Source organism: Podarcis bocagei (assembly GCF_964188305.1).
Source record: "Podarcis bocagei genome assembly, chromosome: W".
NCBI lineage: Eukaryota > Metazoa > Chordata > Lepidosauria > Squamata > Lacertidae > Podarcis > Podarcis bocagei.
In genome coordinates, this window is record NC_138131.1 from 91,754,586 (window position 1) to 91,767,038 (window position 12,453).

The following is a 12,453-nucleotide window of genomic DNA, read 5'->3' on the forward strand; positions in this document are numbered from 1 at the left end:
TAGGAGTCTTGGTTGACCACAAACTTGACATGAGCCAACAGTGTGACGCGGCAGCTAAAAAAGCCAATGCAATTCTGGGCTGCATCAATAGGAGTATAGCATCTAGATCAAGGGAAGTAATAGTGCCACTGTATTCTGCTCTGGTCAGACCACACCTGGAGTACTGTGTCCAGTTCTGGGCACCACAGTTCAAGAAGGACACTGACAAACTGGAACGTGTCCAGAGGAGGGCAACCAAAATGGTCAAAGGCCTGGAAACGATGCCTTATGAGGAACGTCTAAGGGAGCTGGGCATGTTTAGCCTGGAGAAGAGGAGGTTAAGGGGTGATATGATAGCCATGTTCAAATATATAAAAGGATGTCATATAGAGGAGGGAGAAAGGTTGTTTTCTGCTGCTCCAGAGAAGCGGACACGGAGCAATGGAGCCAAACTACAAGAAAGAAGATTCCACCTAAACATTAGGAAGAACTTCCTGACAGTAAGAGCTGTTTGACAGTGGAATTTGCTGCCAAGGAGTGTGGTGGAGTCTCCTTCTTTGGAGGTCTTTAAGCAGAGGCTTGACAACCATATGTCAGGAGTGCTCTGATGGTGTTTCCTGCTTGGCAGGGGGTTGGACTCGATGGCCCTGGTGGTCTATTCCAACTCTATGATTCTATGATTCTATTCAGAAGCGTATTGCCTCTAGTAGCCATTGATAGCATTTGTCCTGCATGAATTTTTCTAATCCTATTTTAAAAGTATCAAAGCTGGTGGCCATCCTGAGGGAGCAAATTCCACCATTTAGCTATATTCTATGTGGAGAAGTACATAGGTAAAGGTAAAGGGACCCCTGACCGTTAGGTCCAGTCGCAGACGACTCTGGGGTTGCGGCGTCCATCTCACTTTATTCGCCGAGGGAGCCGGCGTAGAGCTTCCGGTAAGAAAGCTTTAAAGATGCTTCCATTATCATTACAATGGAACTTAGATTATAGAGTCCTAGAAACAAACACTAAAACAGCAACCTAAGTGGTTTCTAAAGATACAAAACAATTACGTGCTATAAATGCAACAGCAGCTGCACTAAACTTGGAACAGTAAATTCCTCGTAAGTCGGGGTGAACAAGTGTTCTGTAACCTGATGTGGAAGCCCAGTAGCATAGGAGCAATTTGCACCTCTAGAAGAAGGGGATTTGGAGTCAGGTGCCACTACAAAGAAGACTATATTCCATGTCTCCCCACAACAAGCCAAACCTTGTTCCATCAACTTGGATCCAAAGTTGCTTAGGTCTTTATGTATCAGCATATGCCAGTGCTATATGTCCTACAGAACTAATGTTATATGACTGCACAGGTATACCTGGTAGCCATGCTCAGGACCAACTGATGTTTCTGGACCATCTTGAAATGTAACCCTATCTAGAGTTTATTGCAGTAGTCTGGACATGAGGTGAGAGTATGGATCACAGCAGCAATGCTGTCGCTGACCAGGAACAGGCATAGCTGATGAATCAGCCACAGCCGAGATAGACAACCCTTGCTACTGATGTCAGGACTCACGTTGTCAATGCTGGATCTAGGAGTACCCTAAGTGTCAAGGACAGCATCTAGAACAGACTATTGAACCACCTCCCAGGCATGAGAACCACCAACCAACAGTAGTTCAATGTTCTCAGGATTCAGCTTCAGTTCATTGGCTGTCATCCAGGCACCAGTTCAGCATGGCTTCATCTAGTTCACATGGTATGGAGAAATAGGGCTGGGTATCACCTGCATTAAACTAACCATAGTTGGTGCTAAACACAGCACAGGCAGCAAAAGCTTCTGAACTCCTCCTACAGGTACTCACCTCAAATGATGAGGGAAAGGGAGTTGGAGCATGTGAGCCCAGGGAGAGATGTGATTAGTGTTTATGCAACACTAATCCATGTTTCAGCATTATGCTTTAATGGAAGCATTATTTGTTTATCATTTGCCTTTCCATTTAGAAAACTTCTGTACTTCAGTTCGGAACAAGATGGTTTAGAACATTAAAAACTAAAACCTTAGGATTGTCCCACTTGCATTAACCTCCCGTCGAAGCTTTGTGATCAGTTTCACACTAGCTTTGCTTCAGTGACTTTGCATTCTCAGGTGGCCCCAGGCCATTCGCTGGGTCAACAATTTTAAGACATAAACAGCTTCAGTAAAAGCACCACTAATAATTGTAGACTAAAAACACAGAAAAACAGCAGAAGCATTAAGAGTGATAGAATAATACAGTGGTATCTCGGGTTACAGACGCTTCAAGTTACAGACTCCACTAATCCGGAAGTAGTACCTCGGGTTAAGAACTTTACTTCAGGATGAGAACAGAAATTGTGCTCCGGCAGTGCAGCGGCAGTAGGAAGCCCCATTATCTAAAGTGGTACCTCAGGTTAAGAACAGTTTCAGGTTAAGAATGGACCTCCAGAACGAATTAAGTTCTTAACCTGAGGTACTACAGTGGTACCTCGGGTTACATATGCTTCAGGTTACATACGCTTCAGGTTACAGACTCCGTTAACCCAGAAATAGTACCTCAGGTTGAGAACTTTGCTTCAGGATGAGACAGAAATCGTGCTCCGGTGGCGCAGCGGCAGCAGGAGGCCCCGTTAGCTAAAGTGGTGCTTCAGGTTAAGAACGGACCTCCGGAACGAATTAAGTACTTAACCCGAGGTACCACTGTACTGTAAAGTCTGGGTCTGGTACCTACAATATTTGGTGTCAGTGTAGCTCCCATTGTAGTGCAGAAGTAGCATCTGGAGCTGAGCATTGTCCCAAGATCTTAATCAGAGATGAATCTCAGTGGTGTACCTTCACATGAAGGGATTGCAGGAGTTTTAATCCTTTCAAGTATGCATTTCAATCAACCACTTTGCACTGAACTCGTTTTTGTTTTTTGCAAAATTATTAAATGGGTAGGGAGCCTCAGGCAGTCTTCCAGGTCTCTCTGTCTGTCCTTTGGGACTCTCCTCAGGCTACACTTCTCACTTGACCTGTTTCACTTTGTCCTTCATTATTTGTTGCCTGGCAGTGATGTGTCCTTGAGCTCAGATGATGACTCTTCTTGCTGAGATGAAGATTGAGAAAGGTGTGTGTGTGTGTGTGTGTGTGTGTGTGTGTGTGTGTGTGTGTGAAGCTAACCTACTGTCCAAAGGAGAAACTTGCATTCATTGTTCCATCCACTTCTGGCCCTTCCCACCACTGGAATGTGGCCCTTGGAATGTGGACCTCGGGCTGTAAAAGGATCCCCACTGCTGCTGTAAAAGGTCATGGTAGTTCTCTATAACAAAAGAAGTGATCGTATGCATACTCCATCTAGGCATGCTGTATGTATTGAACTATTTTCACACTTGTCTGTGTTAGAAATATTCAGTTTGTTTTTTTACCTTTTTCACATAATGCTACATTTATTTTTTAAAAAAAGTTTTGGGGATGTGATATGGATAGAGTTTCTTATGTTTCAGAAAGTGCAGGAAAAGCAGAAAACTGGCATTTGACATGGCTCAGGTCTCTTGCTATACAGCCCCATCTGCTGTACAAAAATATAGTGGCACCTCAGAAATGCTGTCCAACCCAGGAACGGGCATAATTTTACCATTGAAACATGTTTTACATCCTTCTTTAAGCTCACGCTATTCCTTTCATTATTATTATTTTTCAGAAATACTGTATAGTGTTTTTGCAACTAAGCAATGAAAATTCTACAAATAAACCTACAATTTTTTTTTTGCCAAACCTCTAGTTTCAAGCTGGCTATATTTTTTTCCTGGTGGATATAATTGTCCGCCACATGGTTTCAAAAGCTGCGATTTATCTGTGTGTCATTGGAATAGTCAGCTTGGGTATTGGATGATGTAGAACCAACAGGAGGAAGCAGCTTTTGATACATGTGATTAATAAAAATGAAGTCTGGCTACTAATTTACTTATTCATTGATTCATTTGTTGCATTTGTTTCCTGGCCCATCTGAACAGGTCATACTGGCCTAATTCGGATTTCCTGCAGAAGCCTTGGCTCCCCCTACCCTACAGGATTATAAGGAAGAGCTGGGAAACTTTCATTTGAATTTTAAATTACTTACACCATGTCACAATATTCAAATCTGGACAAAACATGGTTAGTCTTAGCTTGCTTCAACAATTTTTTATTTATTTATTTTTTACTTTAGACCACAGTTAATGAACTTGGAATTTTTTTTTTAGCAAACCATAGTTAAGATTAACAAGAGTTTAGGGTCCAGATGACATGTTAGTATGTGAATAATCTAAAATCTATTTTCTTTTAGTCAGACAAAGGTTTGGGCAATTCTCCAGTGGAAAAGGATTTCATAGCTGAGAGGCAGACATTGCACACACCACTGTATGCTCTTGAAGTGTTGTCTTTGTGCGTCGTTGGTAAGCTGAATAATCAATAGTGAGCTTAAGATGCTGCCTATACTAGGGATTGTAATGGGAGACAGAGAGGAGGGCAGTTTAGCAATGGTGCAGTGCTCAAGCCATTTACAGCTTTGGGAATCGTTTTTAGCTGTGCTGTGTACTGTCTTGTTTATTGCTTGTGTCTTCGAAAGATTAAAAAATAAGCAGAAATCATAAAACTACTTCCTTGCTTTAGAATTTTAATATATACTTTCCCTCCCATAGCATCTAATCATATATTTAGAATAGTTGACGGAAGTATCCATGTGAATTTAGAATTGAATTCGAGCTTTTCCTGTTTCTTATTTGTGAATCAAAAGTAGCCTACATATTCTCTTGAAGCATCTTCTGAACACATTTTAGAGATAAGTAAAGCTGAGTTGTGGGGCGCGGGTGGCACTGTGGGTTAAACCACAGAGCCTAGAACTTGCCGATCAGAAGGTCGGCGGTTCGAATCCCCGCGATGGGGTGAGCTACCGTTGCTCGGTCCCTGCTCCTGCCAACCTAGCAGTTCGGAAGCACGTCAAACTGCAAGTAGATAAATAGGCAGGAAGGTAAACGGCATTTCTGTGCGCTGCTCTGGTTCGCCAGAAGCGGCTTAGTCATGCTGGCCACATGACCCGGAAGCTGTATGCCAGCTCCCTCGGCCAATAAAGCGAGATGAGCGCTGCAACCCCAGAGTCGGCCACGACTGGACCTAATGGTCAGGGGTCCCTTTACCTTTACCTTTAAGGCTGAGTTATAATGAGGTTGGGGTGGCTATCATAATTGGTAAATTGTTGTCAACTTACTGGGACTTCGCGATGTCATTTTAAAAATGTTTGTATTGATGAAATCCAAGGTATGCCTTCTCAGAAGCCATAGCTCTATTGCTAAAGAGGAATAATTCGGACGGGTGTAAGAATCACCTCTTTGCTTCTCTCCAACCCCCATTAGGTTGTTATGCCTGTCACTATTTTGAATTTCCTGGTAGTAATCATTCTCACTACTACTGAAGAGATGCAAAAATTCTCTATTATTCATTCCTGTCAACTATAACTTCGCTACTTGGTGAACAGTGATACCATCTGGAAGATCTGTCTGTGTCACTAGAACTGTATTTGGTGTGCTGAATTTAGGTGTTCAGTTCTTCGCTTGTAATAATGTGTCTTTAGAAGAAGAAGAAGAAGAAGAAGAAGAAGAAGAAGAAGAAGAAGAAGAAGAAGAAGAGAGAGTTTGGATTTGATACCCCGCCTTTCACTCCCTTTAAGGAGTCTCAAAGCGGCTAACATTCTCCTTTCCCTTCCTCCCCCACAACAAACACTCTGTGAGGTGAGTGGGGCTGAGAGACTTCACAGAAGTGTGACTGGCCCAAGGTCACCCAGCAGCTGCATGTGGAGGAGCGGAGACACGAACCCGGTTTCCCAGATTACGTGACTACCGCTCTTAACCACTACACCACACTGGCTCTCAAAAAGACTAGCTAGGAATTGAGTCAATTCTTGGATTGTATTTCATCCTTCAGTTATTGTCAGTGACTACTGAAATGAATATAGGCTGCCTGAGGCTAAAAAAATATGTTTTGTATAGTGCTTTAGGAAAGTCTGGTGATACAATTTAGTATTACAGTGGTACCTCAGGTTACATACGCTTCAGGTTACAATACGCTTCAGGTTACAGACTTCGCTAACCCAGAAATAGTGCTTCAGGTTAAGAACTTTGCTTCAGAATGAGAACAGAAATCGTGCTCCAGCAGCGTGGTGGCAGTGGGAGGCCCCATTAGCTAAAGTGGTGCTTCAGGTTAAGAACAGTTTCAGGTTAAGAACGGACCTCCGGAACGAATTAAGTACTTAACCCAAGGTACCACTGTACTGAATTGCGGTTCTTGACCCTTCTCTATCCACTCATGCCATTCAAAAAGTTTTTTCCTGACTTTGTCATCTCATATTAGAACCAGTAATTTTTGATAAATTATATTTTAAAGCCCTGTGTACTTTTAAAGGTTCTCTCCTGCACAAGTTCTGTTATGCCGCTGTCAGGATTTCTCTGCATGCTGGTATTGTATATTTACATGGTATAATGAGGGAGGGGCAGATGACAACTAGTTTTGCCTAGTTCATAATGTAATCCTATGTACCTTTAATGAGAAGCAAAATAATTTTTAAAAATATAGTAGGTTCGGTCCAGTGTGTATGTTGGGGCACTCTGTGAACACATTACAGAGAAAGAGAAGCAGCCAGAGTATTCTTATTTTAGTTAGTTGTTCAGGGCTTTGTAGATTGGTACACGAACCTTGTGCAGGAATTTATAGGCAGCTGGTGTATATGTTTTGGCCAAGGTGTGACATCCCACTGTCTCGCACTGCCTCCCACCGTCACCAGTCTATCTGCTGCATCAGTTGGTGTTCCGGGACAATGCCCAAGGCAGTTCTGCATAGCACGTCTCCCAAATTACTGTCGAGCCCTTCCTATAGGTCAGCCTTGCATTATTTGATTGAGCAGGAAGAAGAGGGACAGATGAGGATATGGGAGGAATGTGGAGAGCTCCCATGATGTGCCTGTGAGTATGGAAGAAGGAAAGGAAGGGAAAAGGGATTTGGTTACATTCAGTGGGATCTCCCGCCTCCCCCCCGGAGACTGAATTGAGCCTGCTGCGTGTGGGTTTTTAGGAGGCAAACCAGACCTGCAGTCAGTAGTATAATATCTAGTTATAATATCTAGTCGTATGATTACGAGTTATACTTAAATTATTTTATGTATTAGTGGAGCTGGTGTTGTAGCAGCTTCAAGCGTACCAGTTCCGACTGCATGTTTTCAGTGCTCACTTGTGGAAGAACAATAACAATCCAGCAACTCATCATATAAGAAACTAAGTTGTCAGCAAGAAAAGTAGACCGGAACAGCAGCAGATTGTTACAAAATGATCATCACACAACCTAGGAATTTGTTCCATTTTCTGCATATGTTGTTTAGTTTTATACTCACTAGAATTTGTGTCAGATTTCTTCTTGAACAGCTTGTAATCTCTGCCAGCTTTTGGATGTGCAAACAAGCAGCAACAGAGGAAATGTGGGTGACTCGCATTTCCTCTTTTTGTACTTCCATGTAATATGCAACGTGAGAACTTGTGCACCTTTCCCCTGGTGAGATACTGAAGGCCAAATGTTGAGGAAGAGGCAGAAACCCCCAGTTTGCATATCCCAGAAGAAAAGAGGAAGGGCGAGTGGGGCATGTGTCCTCTCTTGCAGTTTCTGTGTAATGCCTGGAGCTCCCTTTTTTTTTTTTTTTTTTTTTTGGAGTAGCAAGTTTTTATTCTTGGTGTTTTTCAAATCCCTTAATTTTCCAAACTTGGAAGATTTGTGGTATAGAATAAGACTTTGGGCACTAGGGTGGTAGTTTCACAAATACTTATAAGACTTTGGACACAACAGATAAATCATATTCCCTTACAAAAGTCATTCTTTCAAAAAAATAAAATTCAAACCTCCTTCGTGATAGTATGAACATGACATGAGTATGTTAGTATGGGTTTTATATTTTTCTCTGTGTTTGCTTAACAGGTCCATGATGGAATACTCCTGTTCAGTCTTGCTAATTTCCATTAGTTTTCTGCACGGCGAAGCGTTGCGTGGCAATGGGACTGCATCACTTAATGATACAACAACAAGTAAGAAACACTGAATTTTGGGGGTTAGTCTGCGTCAGTACCTTGTTCATATAAATCTTCATTCCTTTGGTTTCAGATGGTGTTTCATGCTTCCTTCTTTAACATTTATAGCACCATGTCACATATCTTATGAAATCAATGTGGGATCAGGCTTGCTTTCTTCTCAACTCATACACGCTGAACATTATCTGTAATATGTATGAGTAATTGACAATTTCCCATTGACAAATATTTTGTTATGATGCTCTACTTTGGAAGCTTCTCTGAGGCTTTTCTACAAAGCGTGTTCTCACTAAAAGAGAGCACGTGTTGCGGATGGGGCCGAACAAAACTCCACTTGGTTGCCAGGCAGTATTAGATTCAAGGGGCCTGGAGCAGATTGGAGGATGGTGTTACTGGGGTAAATTTGATGTTGCCAATTTAGGGGTGGGATCAGTGGTTATTTAAGCAAGGTCCACAGCTTTCTCTTTCTCTTTCGCTGTGGACATCGGATCACATGGAGCACTTGGACTGTCTGGAGGACAGTGATGCAAACTTCTCATTGTCTGGTTACATTTCTTTAATTCCCCCTTCTTTTAATCCTCTTTAGTCCCTTAAATAATTTAATTCCCCTTTTTCCTGTTCAATTTCCCACCCCACCCCTTACCCTGCCCTGTGGGAAGATTCTCCCTGTATCTGTGGCTTGCCTTTCTTTCGCAAAAAGGTTTCCCCCATTTCTCTTGTTGAAATTGTGGGGCTAGTCAGGGCTGTTCTCAGCTTAGCTGGAATCACTTTCGTTCATAGCACCCCGAAGGTTGGCTTTATTTGAGTGTGTGCAGCGCTGTTGGCCAAATTTTAATCTAGCCTTGGGCGGGAGCACTATTTTGAGTTCCTTTAATATTGCTATGAGACTAAGATTCTCAAGAGCAGAGGCATGGAGGCCTATTCGGCCTGGGCATAACTTCCGAGCCTAAGTATGCTACAGGTAGCAGTTAATTGTTAAGTCTCTGACCTCTCTATAAGAATGTACCTGCTTCCAGGCTCAGTTGCTGCTAATGTATATCTGAGGCAGTCAGAGGGCGGCAGAGGCTCTCAGTGCCTCCAATGACTATGAGCACTCTGTATATGCTCTTGAACTATGCTGTTTCTGAACAAGTTTATTTTCTTTAAGTTTGTTTTGCCCTGATAGTGGCGACTGCCATTTTAGAGGCGAGCCATTGTGATTTAGTGGCTAAAGTGTAGGACTAGGACCTGGGAGACAGGGTTCATATCCCCCTCTTAGCCATTGTTATAACAAAACAAAACAAACTGCTCCTTTTGGGCTATTCTGTTGCTGGGTAGTTCGGCCCATTTGTGATAAAAGAACTTTGGGTTTCTTGAAGGGGTGCTTCCCTCTAAAAGGGCAAGCAGGGGTACCTGGACAAGCTGTGGGCTGCCTCAACTCTGCTATTTCACTGGAAACATTTATGCCTGGCCTGGCAGGTGATCCTAGGGCTTTGCCCTAGAATTCGATGGCCTGGAAGCGTTTCCGGCCTGAATAGTGTCCCCATGTGGTCCATGAAGCATTGGTTTCACCAGTTCCTTACATTGTTTAGTTTTTGCGGACTATGACTGGGCTTTTGCAAATGCCTCAAGAGCTTGCCTCTCCTGCAGGGGATGACTTGTGGACGCCCCAGGTGTCTTCTTCCAGAAGGAAGCATCTTCGAAGGCTGCAATCCAGGAGGAGGGCAAAGAGGAGCAGGGATCATGATTCAGACATCACCTTGGACCTCTACAGGGGTCAGGGTGAGGCTGTCCCGGGTCTTTAGGGATCATCCTGGATAGCTCAGCTGGTCAGCGCATAGTGCCGGTAATGCCTAGGTTGCAGGATTGGTCCCTATATGGGACAGCTGCATGCTCCCCCATTGCTCTACCTGGACACTTAGGTCCAGTGTCGAGGGCCTTTTGGTGGTTCCCTCACTGCGAGGGATGTAACAGGCGCCACGTTTGCAATATGCAAGCGGGAGAAAGCACCTTTGTGTGCCCGCACTGCAGTTTGCTCTGTGCGTTGCAGGGCACAGCGCTGCACGGGCTGCATTTGCATTGCATTGCGTGAGAGATTTGCATTTGCATTGCACAGAGGTTGTGCGCATTGCACAGAGGGTGTGAGTGCATTGCACAGAGGGTGTGTGTGCATTGCACAGAGTGTGTGTGCATTGCACGGAGGGTGTAGTGGCATTTGCACAGAGTGTGTGTGGTTTGGTTTTTGTTTTTGTTTTTTGTTTTGCATTGCACAGAGAGTGCATTGCACGGAGTGTGTAGTTGCATTGAACAGAGGGTGTGTGCAGTGCACGGAGTGTGTAGTTGCATTGCATGGAGGGTAGTTGCATTGCACGGAGTGCGTTTTTGCATTGTACGGAGTGTGTAGTTGCATTGAACGGAGTGTGTAGTTGCATTGCATGAAGTGTGTAGTTGCATTGCATGGAGTGTGTAGTTGCATTGCACAGAGTGGGTAGTTGCATTGCATGGAGGGTAGTTGCATTGCATGGAGTGCGTTTTTGCATTGCACAGAGTGCGTTTTTGCACTGAGTGTGTAGTTGCATTGAACGGAGTGTGTAGCTGCATCGCACGGAGTATAGTTGCATTGCATGGATTATGTGAGCACTGCACGGAGTGTGTTTTTGCATTGCACAGTGTGTGTCTGAAAAGGAAGCTGGCTCGGCGGCAGTTTTGTCGGGACTTTTTTTAGCGGTTCTGGCCAGCGTCGGCCCTGTAAATTTACGTATTATGATGGCAGCACAAGATGCCCCCTGCCCAAGCGGGGCTGGAAGCTGGCAAGCAATACCTCAATACTTGCCCATATTCCCATTTTATTTAGGGATCCAGTTGGATATCGTTGCTAAAACATACCACTTGCCTATGGAGAAGCTGTCTGCCTTGAAGGAAGTTATTTTGTAATACTTCCTCTGTAGCAAGTGATGCTTCATCAGATCCGATCTTGCTGGGTCACTTAATTAATCTTGCATGCAGAGTGGTTGCCCCAGGCCGCCCCTTCCCTTCCCACTAGGCCAGGCTGCCTGCGGCCTGAGGTCCCCTTACCTTTCTCATGCAATGGGATCTCATGCAACGGTTGCAATTCCTATATGTATGCAATAGTAGTTGGCCATGGCAGGATACTTGCACAGGGATTTTTCAGGTTCATGCTGATGCTGCTGGATCTTTGCCCTTTGGTTTTTTATTTCAGGGGCTGCTGGTGTGCAAAGCCATGGCCTCAAGCCCGGTATGGTGAGGCAATCATGTGACCTAACTTTTGAGTTTTCCCCATTGTAGTAGCAGTTCACATGTGGCCCGAGGAGTTCAGTGACCATCGGATCTGCTTTTGGTCTGATAACCAGGTAGTGGTGAGCGTCTTGGCTAAACAGTTCTCACGCTCCAGCAGAGTCTCCGCCCCTCCGCTCATGCTTTTGAGCTGCACCGCTTAAGGTTTAATATTGTGCTTTCTGCTCTCCTGATTACGGGATCCTCTAATGATGTCTCTGACACTCTATCCCATTTTCAGATGGAGCGCTTCAGATCCTGGGCTCCAGACTCAGCTATTGCCAGACTTTTCCAGACCACCTGTGGCATGTTGACAACAATTAGTAATTACAGAGAGCAGCAGCTTCCATTTCCCCTTCTGCTTTTAGCTCTTATGGGAAGGCCTGGATGGATTTCTTAGCCTTAAGCTGGCAGTCCTCGGCCATTCAGATGAACTGGCCCCCATCCTCTGAGCAGATCCTGCAGTATTTGGTCCACCTGCCGCAGATTGGGCGTCCTGTTATAACTATAAGAATTCAGTCCGCTGCAATGTCTGTTATACTGAAGCTTTATTTTTCAGAGACCCTTGCATAAAGTTTGTAATGTGCAGGGCCTTGGAAGGTTGGAATAGGCTCCAACCTCATAGGACAGTGGGCAGGAAGTCGGTCAATTTTACCTATGCAGGATCTGCAACAAGTTAAAACTTTTCTGCTGGTAAAAGATCAAGGCGAGACTCCTTTCAGTATTCCATTGCATTTTGGGCACTGAGGGTTGGGGAAATGGTTGTTGGAGCCAGCACAGGGCTGAGAGTCTGGAGGCTTATTGCTTCAGGACTTTTCCTTATCTGCTTTGGAGCTTGTCATTAGAGTTGGGAACTCTAAAACAGACTTAGTGGGCAGGAGTGCCACAATCAGGCTTCCCATTACACATGAGGAGGGCCCTTGCACGGTTATGGATACCAGAAAAAATTGGCTTTTCATTCCCCTGGGGGCTGGCCCACTCCTAGTGCATGAACATGGGTTCCCGTTAGCCAGGCATTAATGTGCTTACGCCGTGCACCAGTTATTACGGCCTGCGGCTTGCCTACCACTGAACACGCCTCATTCCTTCCGAATAGGGCTGCTGCAACGGCTGCAC

The 12,453-nt window shown here is 44.4% G+C and overlaps 1 long non-coding RNA gene across 1 annotated transcript in view; it reads left to right on the forward strand.

The window, feature by feature from the left end:
• The first annotated feature begins 7,750 nt into the window (after positions 1-7,750).
• The window catches only part of LOC308577997, a 33,089-nt gene continuing 28,386 nt past the window's right edge, over positions 7,751-12,453 (forward strand). Inside the window, exon 1 of the long non-coding RNA XR_014003807.1 lies at positions 7,751-8,061. This is a non-coding gene — a long non-coding RNA (uncharacterized lncRNA). The remainder of the gene's footprint in view (positions 8,062-12,453) is intronic.